Source organism: Odocoileus virginianus, chromosome 10 (genome assembly GCF_023699985.2).
Source record: "Odocoileus virginianus isolate 20LAN1187 ecotype Illinois chromosome 10, Ovbor_1.2, whole genome shotgun sequence".
NCBI lineage: Eukaryota > Metazoa > Chordata > Mammalia > Artiodactyla > Cervidae > Odocoileus > Odocoileus virginianus.
The window spans coordinates 19,303,729-19,317,111 of record NC_069683.1 but is presented as its reverse complement, the minus strand read 5'-3'; the positions used below and the strand labels follow the sequence as shown (position 1 = coordinate 19,317,111).

General features: G+C 36.5%; 1 long non-coding RNA gene across 2 annotated transcripts in view; it reads right to left on the bottom strand.

Annotated features, from left to right (window-relative positions):
* Positions 1–13,383, bottom strand: part of LOC110123936 (uncharacterized) — a 91,246-nt gene that overhangs the window by 39,438 nt on the left and 38,425 nt on the right. Inside the window, exon 3 of one of the 2 annotated variants that reach the window (XR_011489788.1) lies at positions 1,558–1,709. The exons of the other annotated variant lie outside the window; for it this stretch is intronic. This is a non-coding gene — a long non-coding RNA (uncharacterized lncRNA). The remainder of the gene's footprint in view (positions 1–1,557; positions 1,710–13,383) is intronic. 2 annotated transcript variants of the gene reach the window in all.

The window sequence follows — 13,383 nt, the reverse complement described above, 5'->3', positions numbered from 1 at the left end:
TTTGTTTTTGTTTCCTTATCAAGAAAATTAGGATAATGCCTAACCATGATAATATCAAATATTGGATTAGAAAAAAAATTATTGTATTAGAAATACAACTGTATTAGAAATAATTTATGCAAAGCATCTGTCACCTAGAAGATACTCAATGACTAGTAGTTTCTAAATAGCATCATATTGCTGAAGTGTTCTTTACTTTTAAAAGCTGTGGTCTTCCCATATTGATCATTTCCTACTTTTAGTACCTACAGTCATTTTCCCACTTATCTCCAATTAATTACTGTAATATCTTATTAAACTTTTATTTGCTCTTTTATATTGATGGAAGACACTTGCCTTATTCAACATGGCATTTCCTAAGTTTACCAGAAACTCAATAAACATCTGTTAAAATGAGGGAAATTTTTCCTATAAAACTATTCAACTCCAAACTACAGGGAAGAAAAATGAGGAAAAAAATAACAAAATGCAAGTCATGTGTAGTGTACCAAAAATGTAAACATAATTTACCATGATTTAATTTATCAATATTTCATCATATAAAGGTAAATGAATATTTAAAATATCTGAGAAGCCCATAGGATTATAGTGTTGGTGATAATAGTTAACTCTCATTCAGGTCAATACCACTCTCACATTCAAGAAAATGTTCTTCTGAATCAGGTAAAACTGCTAATGGAAAAGACATTACTTCCAGACCATTCTCTCAGCACAAGGCTGAAATCAGAAGCTCACTTGGATCAATTATGTTCTAATTGCTCATTGCCCTTTGAATGCATGAACAATAATTTGTTTTCAGTGACAATCACATAGGCTTAATTAAACAGAAAGAGGGCCAACATACAGAGGCACAAACAGTATATACTGGGATTCAGTAGAAAATATATTTATCTATTCACAAAATTCAGTGTATTTCCTAGCAAATGAAATATTCTACATTAAAAAAAGTTACTGTTGAATCAAAATCTAAGGGTCTGAAATTGAATAGAATACATACGCTTAATTATTTGGCAATAGCTTTAGTGGTAAGAACAAGGGCAGATTTGTGAAACATTTTCACAGTATTCATAATTTTTGTTCCTATTTTTTCATTTCATTTCCACTTTTCAATAATACTAAAGCCCTTTATCTTACATTAGGCTTTCTACTCAACACTGAAGCAGTACATTTAAGAATAAAACTTTTTTCCCCTTCCAAAATGAGAATATTATTGATTGGCTTCAGTCATGCTTGCTTTTACAAATTCATAAAAAATGAAAAAAATGTGGCCATTTACATAACAGTTCATTAAAGTGATAATTAATCTTTCCAGCAAGGAATAAAAATTGTTAACATATTTTTCTACAAAATTGCCTTTTTTAGCATCTTCACATGTCAGTACATTTTTCCAAGCCAAGACATATGCTCTATTTAATACAACTCAATAGTTGCATCCATTTTTATGGATATACTAACACTCATATCCATTTACGTTTATTTGGCTTTTTACTCTTTCATTTGTTCTAAAATTACACTATGATAAATAATCCTATTGCTACAATGATATACTTTGCATACCTCACTCCTTGCTTCCATAAATTTGTAGAACTAGAGTTGTTTAAACAGATCATTCTGCAGAAAATTTGTGTCTTGCATCTATATTATACTGTTTAAGACAATGCCTATGTGTCTACAGGGCTTTCCCAGCAGTTCAATAGTAAGGAATCTGCCTGCAATTCAGGAGACAGAGAGACGTGAGTTCAACACCTGGATCTGGAAGACACCATGGAGCAGGGCATGGCAACCCACTCCAGTACTCTTGCCTGGAGAAGGCCCTGGACAGAGGAGCCTGGTGGGCTACAGTCCATAGAGTCACAAAGAGTCGGACACGACTGAAGCGACCAAGCACAGCACATGTGTCTATAACATTTTAAACAATGAGTATTTTCAATTATTTTAGCTGTAATCACTAATCTGAGAGATGAAATTATCATATTTTAATATTAACTAATATGACCATATTTTTACATCTAGAGATTAATTTAATATTTATTCATATATCTGTCCACTTTGGTTTGATAAATTAATACTTCTTTTAGAAATTTTTACTCAATTATTTGCTAAACTGTACTTATTTTTTCTGTCAGCTTTTTATGTTTTGTGCTATTCAGGCTTAGAAAGATCATTCAAACTGATCACTATGATTATAAAACTGTTCTTCTTAACTTTTTCCATATTTATTTGTATAACTTTCTCTCTGACTCATAATTCAAATTAATAATGCATCCTTCATTAGAAGAAATATGCATTTCACCTGGATTTTCAAATTTATTAGTATGCATGGAATTTAGGTAGAAATACATATATATATATATATAATATATATTATATATATATATATATATATATTATATATATATATATATAATATATATATATTGGAATATTAAACTATATTTCTGTTTGTTTCCAGAATAGTGTAATATTCCAGGAGAAATTCAGAAATTCTTTGAGAAATAGACCATTGATATTGGGCACATTGAGATTTTGAATTACTCTTCATTGATATGTGACCCACTGAGACTTTGGGTTAATTTCCATGACAGAATAACCTAGCCTATACTGTCATACATAAGTTGGTACTAGAGATGAGAAGCTGTTAAAAAAAAAAAAAAAAAAAAAACACCAAAAATAGATGGTACCAACTTAAGGGGCAGATAAAAAACACTGAGGAAATAGCTATTGGAGACTGAAAGGATGATTCTCCAGGTTACCTAATGGATAGTATTAAGACATGATTTGCGATAACTTGAAAGGAAGCAATTACAAACTACTGCCCATAGGTAAAATGGTGGGAAAGAGAACTTTGATAACTTGGTGATGACTACTGGTACTGCAGTTTTATTGCTATGGTTCATCCAACTTACTGTGACTCCATGAACTGCAGTATGTCAGGCTTCCTTGTCCCTCACCATCTTCTAGCGTTTGCTCAAACTCACATCCATTGAGACGGTGATGCCATCCAACCATCTCATCCTCTGTCGTCTCCTTCTCCTCCTGCCTTCAATCTCAGCATGAGGGTCTTTTCCAATGAGCTGGCTCTTCATATTAGGTGGTTGAAGTATTGGCGCTTCAGCATCAGCACTTCCAATGAATATTCAGGATTGATATCCTTTAGATTGACTGGTTTGATCTCCTTAATGTCCTAGAGACTCTCAAGTGTATTATCCACCACCACAATTTGAAAACATCAATTCTTTGGCATTCAGGATTCTTTATAGTTCAACTCTCACATTGATCAGAAAAGGCAATGGCAACCCACTCCAGTACTCTTGCCTGGAAAATCCCATGGACAGAGGAGCCTGGTAGGCTGCAGACCATGGGGTCACAAAGAGTGGAACATGACTGAACGACTTCACTTTCATTTTTCACTTTCATGCATTGGAGAAGGAAATGGCAACCCACTCCTGTGTTCTTGCCTGGAGAATCCCAGGGACAGGGGAGCCTGGTGGGCTGCTGTCTATGGGGTCCCACAGAGTTGGACATGACTGAAGCTACTTAGAAGCAGCAGTGGCTCACTTTCATACATGACTACTGGAAAAACCGTAGCTTTGACTAGACAGACTTTTGTCAGCAAAGTGATGTCTCTGCTCTTTAAAATGTTGTCTAGGTTGATCAAAGTTTTTCATTCAAGGAGCAAGCCCGTTTTAGTTTCATGGCTGCAGCCACTATCCACAGTGATTTTGGAGCCCAAGAAAATAACATCTGTCACTGCTTTCATTTTTTTCCCATCTATTTGCCATGAAGCGATAGGACTGGATGCCATGATCTCAGTTTTTTGAATGCTGAGTTTCAAGCCAGCTTTTTCACTCTTATTATTATTTATTCCTCTTTCACCCTTATTAAGAGGCCTCTTTAGTTCCTCTTCACTTTCTTCCATTAAAGTGGTATCATCTGGATATCTGAGGTTATTGATATTTCTCCTGGAAATATTAATTCCAGCTTGTGAGTCAACCAGTCTGGCTTTTCACTTGATGTACTCTGCATAAGACTTAAATAAGCAGGGTGACAATATACAGCCTTGAAATACTCCCTTCCCAATTTTGAACCAATCCATTGTTTCATGTCTGGTTATAATTGTTGCTTCTTGCCCTGCAAATAGGTTTCTCAGGAGACAGATAAGGTGGTCTGGTATTCCCATCTCTTTAAGAATTTTCCACACTTTGTTGTTTCACACACTCAAAGGTTTTCATGTAGTCAATAATGCAGAAGTAGATGTTCTTTTGGAATTACCTTGCTCTTTCTATCCTCCAGCTAATGTTATCCATATGATCTCAGGTTCCTCTGCCTTTTCTAAATTCAGCCTGAACATCTGGAAGTTCTCAGTTCATGTACTGTTGAAGCCTAGCTTGAAGGAATTTGAGCATTACCATGTGAAATGAGTGTGACTGTATGGTATTTTGAACATTCTGTGGCATTCCCTTTTTTGGGGGGTTTGGAATGAAAACTGCATTCTCTTGTCCTGTGGTCACTGCTGAGTCTTCCAAATTTGTTGACATAATGGGTGTAGCAATTTAATAGCATCTCATTTAGGATTTTAAATAGCTCAGCTGGAATCCCAACATCTCCACAAGCTTTATTCATAGTGATGGTTCCTGAGGCCCACTTGACTTAACACTCCAGGATGTTGGTAAATTATTAAATGAATGAGATGAACTCAGAAAAGTATGGGTCAATTTGCAAAAAAGAGATAGAAGAGAGAAAATTCAAGCACCAAGGAACTTTAGAGAGTTGAAGAAGTAGTTTCTGAATTCCAAATGACAAAAGCTGATAAAAATACAACTTTGATCAAAAGGATCCAATCTAGGACACAGACTTCACACAAGTGCTATAACTACTGACTGAATTAAAATTCTTCACCTGGATAATACAGCTCAAGAAAAAGGAACTAAGAATGGCTCTTTCACTGAACCCAAAAGAACTATTAATAAATTGGGAAAGAAAGAAAAAAAATATAGGTACAAAATTCTTCACTGAGCACATACACACTCAAGAGTCTAAAATATTTGTCCCTAAAAGAACTGTTGGCATGACTATAGACACATGGAGACAACTAACCTCTGCTGAGAGATTTATGCTGCTAAAAGCCTTGACAACCTGGATTAAAAGATAGAGTAACTGTCTGAGAATTACAACTACAGATTGGTCAACATTCGTGGCAGAGGTGAGCTAAGGAATTGCTTAACCCTCAAAGAGGTCATCTTCTCTGATGCTGTCTAGATGCAGGTTATAGAAAATAGAAACAGGGAAAGAGAAGAAATTCTCTAAGACAGGATGGAGCCAAAGGCCACAGAGAATGGATGAGTGAACCTCTTCCAGGGAAGAATTCGACCCAAATAAATTATACTCTACACTAGGATACATCTGGAAACATCTGCCCAGGATTTAAGACCTAATATAGATCAATGAGTGCTATGTCACCCTATATTCTTCTTTATAAATGCTAGGTGTTATCACTTCCATAGTATATTTTGGCTGTATGAGTTTCAATTAACTTTCCTTTTTAGCCTACAAATTTCTGCAACAAGATGATTCACACATAAAAGTATCACACATCATCCTCTATTATTGTGATGACTGTGCACTATCAAGGGATACTGAATTAATTGATTCTAACACTGGATGGGATTTTATTTTGCCTCCCTTGGCAAGTAGGAGGGTGTATTTAATGAGATGAAGACCAATCCAAGACTTTGATTTTTAGAATGGTGAATTCTGGTAGCCATGAACTGTGCTCAACAAATATTTTCCATTTTCCTCCTTCCAAGTCATCTTGGAAATTAAGTGGGGTCCTCTGCTTTGCTTTCTTTAATGCAACATGGACAGCAATAATATGTAGCACTGTTGGGTGAAACCTGTAAGAATCAATACAAATATCTATCTTGTTTATTGCTTTGGTGATTGAGAAAGTATATATTCAGGTGAAGCTTCTATATCCTGGTTCCCTTTGAGACAATGATAGGCAAATTCTTCCTACCACCTTCCATTGACCCAAATTAGATATGTATCATGAGCAAGAAAATGATCTCTTTCATTACTTTAATCCACTGAGATGTTGGTGTTTGGGTTTTTTGTTGTTATTATTGTTTTTCTTTGCTACAACATAAATTTATACTCTAAGTGGGACTGCATATGATACACAGCATTTTAAGAAAATATTTTAATGTCCTCTTACCCTGTGGTTACTTCTAACTATTGGGGTATTCAAAAATTTCACCCAATTATTCACATTTCTATATGTGAATGTCCCAGAACAGTGTCTGGAAAAAAATAATATATTGTATGTAGATTGATTTAAATTGGGAAAGAAATCATAATGAATCCTTCCATAAAATATACCCCTATCATTAAGACCCTTAGTTCATACATCTTTCTTTCCTCTGACTATATCTTAGAGAAATTACAAACTTACTAACAAGACAGAAACATTTTCTTAATTACTCTAATAAACATGAGGCAATATATATTTATACTGGCCTTGTTTTTTATATATTGCACCATAAATTTTTGCCATGACCCAAATAATATGCTTTGGTAGCCTGCATTCAAGTCTACAGAAAATAATTAAATTTATATATTTGTTTGTATCAATATCTCTATCATCCCATCCCACAATGATTCTTGCTGCCACTCTTCTCTTCATTTTATATTAATTTCCTTTTTAGTTTTACTACTTTCTTTTTCAATTAACTTTTTTTTTAATTTTTAATTTTTTTTCCATTTATTTTTATAAGTTGGAGGCTAATTACTTTACATCATTACAGTAGTTTTTGTCATACATTGAAATGAATTAGCCATGGATTTACATGTATTCCCCATCCCGGTCCCCCCTCCCACCTCCCTCTCCACCCGATCCCTCTGGGTCTTCCCAGTGCACCAGGCCCGAGCACTTTTCTCATGCACCCAACCTGGGTTGGTGATCTGTTTCACCCTATATAATATACATGTTTCAATGCTGTTCTCTTGAAACATCCCACCCTCGCCTTCTCCCAGAGTCCACAAGTCAGTTCTATACATCTGAGTCTCTTTTTCTGTTTTGCATATAGGGTTATTGTTACCATCTTTCTAAATTCCATATATATGTGTTAATATACTGTAATGGTCTTTATCTTTCTGGCTTACTTTGCTCTGTATAATGGGCTCCAGTTTCATCCATCTCATTAGAACTGATTCAATTAACTTTTAAATTTCCCAATGCTTTTTAGTTGAATTATTTCCAAGTTTATCAATTCAATAACTGATTAGTATTTTATGTTATTCAAGAAACTGACATAATATTATCAAGAGGTTTAAACATATGATTGTCTTAAACAATATAAAATATCCCTCGCTGAGGATAGAAAATATAATAAAAAACTGGGCCAGTGTGACTGTGACATAATATTCTATTACCAGTCAGGAGCAAGATAAACTTGAAAAAAGATGGTGTATTTTGCTGTTCCTAAATTTTAAATTATTTTCACATATCTATGAAATGAACCAGGATTTTTCAACCAACAAAATATATTACATTACCATATGTTTTAAGTGTCAAAATGTATTACCATTCATACTCAATTTGAATCAATTGAGGTTATCAAGATCAGGGTGTTTTAACTTACAAGTAACCAAAACCCAATTCATACTGGCTTTAGCTGAAAAGATATTTTTTTACTCATATCACTGAGAAGAGTCAAGGGTCCAAAATACGCTGACAGGAATCAGTCTCTATGTCTTGCTATGCATTACTCTGGCTTGGCATCATTTGCAGGTAAGCTTTTTAGATATGGTGACGAAAATAGCTATCAACAACTCTAAGCTTACATTCTAACTGCTCAGCAGACACTACAGAAGACAACATTCCAACAGCTGCCAGGTGTGGTCCTCATGGGCCCAACTTGGCTTATGTTCATATTCCAGAACAGTATAAGTCACTCTGTTGTGTCTGACTCTTTGCAACCCCATGGACTGTAACCTGCCAGACTCCTCTGTACCTAGGATTCTCTAGGCAAGAGTATTGGAGTGGGTTGTCATTACCTTCTCCATGGGATCTTCCAAATGCAGGAATCAAACCTGGGTCTCCTGCATTGCAGGCAGGTTCTTTACCACGTGAGCTACCAGGGAAGCCCTTGTATTCCAAAACCAAAACCAGCCATCAAAACCAAGGTGGTCTCCAGAACATGCTAATAAACTGAACTTCACTAGGAGACCCTCTACTGGGGTTTTACAGTACCATATATAAAACAAAGCCAGTGAGAATTTGCTATATGACTCAGGAAATTCAAACCAGGGCTCAGTAACAACATAGAGGGGTGGGATGGAGAAGAAGGTGGGAGGGATATTCAAGAGGGAGGGGACATGGGTAAACCTATGGCTGATTCATGTTGATGTTTGGTAGAAAGCAACACAATACTGTAAAGCAATTACCATTCGATTAAAAACTAAATAAATTAAAAAGAACTAGAGTCATCAATGCAAAAACGAGGCGAAGGATTATGGGAAAGTAAAGTTTGCTGCTTTCTGCAGATACTCAGAGAATAAGTTAACCACCACAAATTCACAGAGTTCTTTATTTTAATAGTAGAGCAAAGATAAATGTGACCTCTGACACAAAGAATCTTCTCTTTAGGACACAATGATAACCTACTTTGCATTTCTTTTATGAATTCCTCAACTCCTCATGACTGTCACTGTTGTTATAGATTTTAAGTGTTTTCAGTCATTCTGTTTTGGTATAAACTGATACACAGGTAAATATATGGTGGCAGTTTAGTCATTAAGCTGTGTCTGACATTTCCAGTCCCATGGACTGTAGCCCACTAGGCTGGTCTGTCCATGGCATTCTCCAGGCAAGACTACTGGAGTGGGCTGCCATTTCATATTCCAGGGGCTCTTCCCAACCAGGGACCAAAGCCGCATCTCTCATGTCTTCCGCATTGGCAGGGGGGTTCTTTGCCACTAGTGCCACTGCATATGTAGGTATATATTTCCCCCAACTCCTGCACAAACTTTTTTTCAAGAAATGCTTTCATGTTGTGGAGTAGATATAGGTTGCTTTATGGTGATAATTGCATATAAACATTTTTTTAAAAAATATCCTTCTAAATGATTGGTGAGTATTGATAGCACAAAAAGAAAGCATGATGATTATCATGTTATAGGTTGATAATGAAATGGAGGGACTTTGATTAGGTTAGGATAAAATGTAACACTAACTGTTGTCACTGAAATAAGATATCTCAGGGCTACTGTATGAGCAGTCCGGCTTTAGCATCAAGGGAACTGAAGGAAATCAGGAGCAATGGATCAAAAAGAAGACCTTGTTTCTTTCACATTAATTACAAAAACAAGGTATATAATATGTAAAATGACTCTTTCTACATGATCCATTGTTAAATTCCTCCCTGTATTCCAGAGAAAACACACAGCTTAATATATTGAAACATTAAAACCATCCTATGTCTTAGTAAAGCTTGGGCTGCAAGTTAAAAACTCAAGGTCAATAAAAAGGACACAGTTGAATAAAGTCAAGGGTAATGCTGGAGCTAGAAGAATGAATGATTGCTAACTATGAAGGATTAATACATAAGAAACCAAACTAACCCTGTTAACATACTCTTGAAAACTTTATTCTCTGGGATTAAAAAAGAGAATTTCTAACCAATGTTTAATATTACACCTAAATGTTTTAAGAAAAAAAATTTTTTTTTCTATTTCAAAGTTACCTAGAGTGAATATAGTTATATGTCTTTTGTCCATGGCTATGAAAATCAGATGTGTGGAATTCATACGCTATTTCTCACCTGCAACAATATATTCTAATAGTCAATGAGGTATCTAGAAAATAAAAATGATATAGTTTAACTTCACCACACAGTGGACAGTAAATATTAGAGAAACCCTGATCCTATTGTTGGTACTCACTTTGTAACAATATAGATTTATTGCCAATCAAATGGACTACTAAGTGCATTTTGTACAAGGTAGTACAAGATAGTACTAGGTGCTTTAGGAGAAAATACAAAATAAATAAATAAAAGCCAGCATGCCCTGTTCTTTGTGAATTTCCAATCTGTTAGATAAGATAAACTTTACAGAGAAAGGATTCTCAAAGCAACGTTCTGCAAAGAAAGAAAAGAATGCAACCTTTCTAGCGTCAGATATCGGTAATTACTCCTTGGTGGGAAAAGCTGAGCTTTTCAGTTTTCCTTTTCCTCAATTTGTTTTGCCAGGTGAGTAGGAGAAGGAAGGGAGGTTTGTTTTTGTACTTGTTTACCGTGAGCCTGTGCTCCTGCTCCTCTTTGTTTCACTACCTTGTTGTGTCCGACCCTTTGCGACCCCATGGATAGAAGCATGCCAAGCTTTTCTGTCCTTCACTGTCTCCTGGAGTTTGCTCATACTCTTTATCCATTGAGTTGGTGATGTCATCCAACCATCTCACTCTCTGTCACCCCCTTTTCCGCTTGCCTTCAATCTTTCCCAGCATCAGGGTCTTTTCTAATGAGTGATTTGTGATTTTTTTTTTCTTTCTCTACTTAAGCTTTCCTAAACTCAATCTTGTAGCTAATCTAACTTCATTGTCCCTGGACAACTACATGTAAAACAAATGAAATCAGATCATTCCTTAACTCCATACACAGAAACAAACTCAAAATGGATTAAAGACCTAAATGTGAGACAAAACACTATAAAACTCCTAGAGAAAAACACTCTCTGACATAAATTGCAACAACATCTTTTTCAATCTGTTTCCCAGAATAACAGAAATAAAAGCAAAAATAAACAAATGGGATCTCCTTAAAATCAAAAGCATTTGCACAGCAATAGAAACAATAAACAAAACAAAAAGACAACCTACAGACTGGGAGAAAATATTTGCAAGTCCCCTTTGGAGACAAGGGATTAGTTTCCAAAATTTACAAAGAATTCATGATGCTTAACAGGACCACGATGAACAACTCAATCAGCAAATGGCCAGAAGACCTAAACAGACATTTCTCCAAAGAAGACATACAGATGGCCAAGAGGCACATGAAAAGATGTTCAACATCACTAATTACAAAAGAAATACAAATCAAAACTACAATGAGATATCACCTCACACCAGCCAGAATGGCTATCATAGAGACTTCCACAAACAATAAATGCTGGAAAGGATGAGGAGAAGGGAACCCTTCTACACAGTGGTAATATAAATTGCTACAGCCACTATGGGGAACAGTATGGGGGCTCCTTAAAAAACTAAAAATAGAGCTACCACTGTTGTTTTGTTGTTGTTGTTCAGTCACCCAGTCATGTCTGATTCTTCGACCCCATGGACAGAAGCACGCCAGACCTCCCTGTCCCTCACCATCTCCCACAGTTTGCCCAAGTTCATGTACATTGCGTCAGTGATGCCATCCAGCCAACTAATTCTCTGATGCCCTCTTCTCCTTCTGCGTTCAATCTTTCCCAGCATCAGGAACTTTTCCAATGAGTCAGCTCTTCACATCAGATCGCCAAAATACTGGAGCTTCAGCTTCAGCATCAGTCCTTCTTTGTGAATTATTTAGGGTTGATCTTCCTTAAGATCGACTGATTTGATCTCCTTGCTGTGCAAAGGACTTTCAAGAATCTTCTTCAGCACCACAGTTTGAAGGCATCAATTCTTTGGCTTCTGCCTTCTTTATAGTCCAGCTATCGCAACCATACATGAACACTGGGAAGACCATAGCCTTGACTATATGGACCTTTGTTGACAGAGTACTATCCCTGCTTTTCAACACACTGTCTAGGTTTGTCATCACTTTCCTGCCAAGAAGCAATCATCTCCTGATTTTGTGGGTTCAGTCACCATCCACAGTGATTCTGAAGCCCAAGAAGAGGAAATCTGTCACTACTTCCACATTTTCCCTTCTATTTTTGATGCAGAAATGGGACCAGGTGCCATGATCTTAGTTTTTTAATATTTAGTTTTAAGCTGACTCTTTCACTTCACCCTCATTGACAGGTTCATTTGTTTCTCTTTGGTTTCTGCTGTTAAAGTGTTACCCACATAGCTGAGGCTGTTGATGTTTCTCCTGCCTCTCTTGATTCCAGCTTGTAACTCATCCAGTCTGGCGTTTCTCATGATGTGCTCAGCACATAGGTTAAACAAACAGGGTGACACCAGACAACACTATCATACTCCTTTCTCGATCTCGAACCAATCAGTTGTTCCATACAGGGTTCTAATTGTTTCTTCATGACCTGCACACAGGTTTTGTAGGAGACAGGTAAGATGGTTTGATATTCCCATCCTTCTAAGAGCTCTTCACAGTTTGTCATGATCCACACAGTCAAAGGCTTTAGCAAAGTTGATGAAACAGAGGTAGAAGTTTTACTGAAATTCCCTTGCTTCTCTATAATCCAGCAAATGCTGGCAATTTGATCTCTAGTTCCTCTTCCTTTTTGAAACCTAGCTTGGCTATCTGGAAGTTCTTGGTTTACATAGTGTTGAAACTTAGCATGCAAGATTTTAAGCATGGCCTTACTAGCATGGGAGATGAGTGCAACTGTCTGATGGTTAGCACACCCTTCGGTACTATTTCTTCTTGCGAGTTGGGATTAGGATTGACCTTTTTCAGTCCTGTGGCCTCTGCTCGGTCTTCCAGATTTGCTGGCCTGATGAATGTAATACCTTGATGGCATCATCCTTTAGGGATCTGAATAGTTCTACTGGAATTTCATCACATCCACATTAACAGCAGTGCTTGTTAAAGCCCACTTGACTTCGCACTCCAGAATGTCTGGCTCTGGGTGACTAAACCACACCATCATAATAATCCAGTTCATTAAGGTCTTTTTTATACAGTTCTTCCATGTATTCTTTCCATCTCTTCTTGATCCCTTCAGAGTCTAATTGGTATCTACCATTTGTATCCTTTATTGTGCTAATCTTGAGGCAAAAATGCTCACTTGATGTTTTCAATTTTCCTAAACAGATCTCTAGTATTTCTTCTTTTGTTGTTTGCTTCTATTATTAAGCACTGATCATTGAAGACGGCCTTCTTGTCTCTCCTAGCTATCCTTTGGCACTCTGCATTTAGTTAGATGTACCTTTCCCTCTCTCCCTTGCTTTTTTTTCCACTTCTTTTCACTCTTAGGCTATTTGTAAAGCCTCCTCAGATGCCATTTCAACTTCTTGCTGTTATTTTTGGGGGTATGGTTTTCTTGACGGCCTCCTGTACAACATTATGGACTTCTGTCCACGGCTCTTCAGGCACACTGCTACTAGGTCTAGTCTCATGAATCTATTTGTCACCTCTACTGTAACTCATATCCTTGATTTAAGCCATATCTGGCTAGTCTAGTCTTTTTCCTGGTTTTCTTTAGTTTAAGACTGAA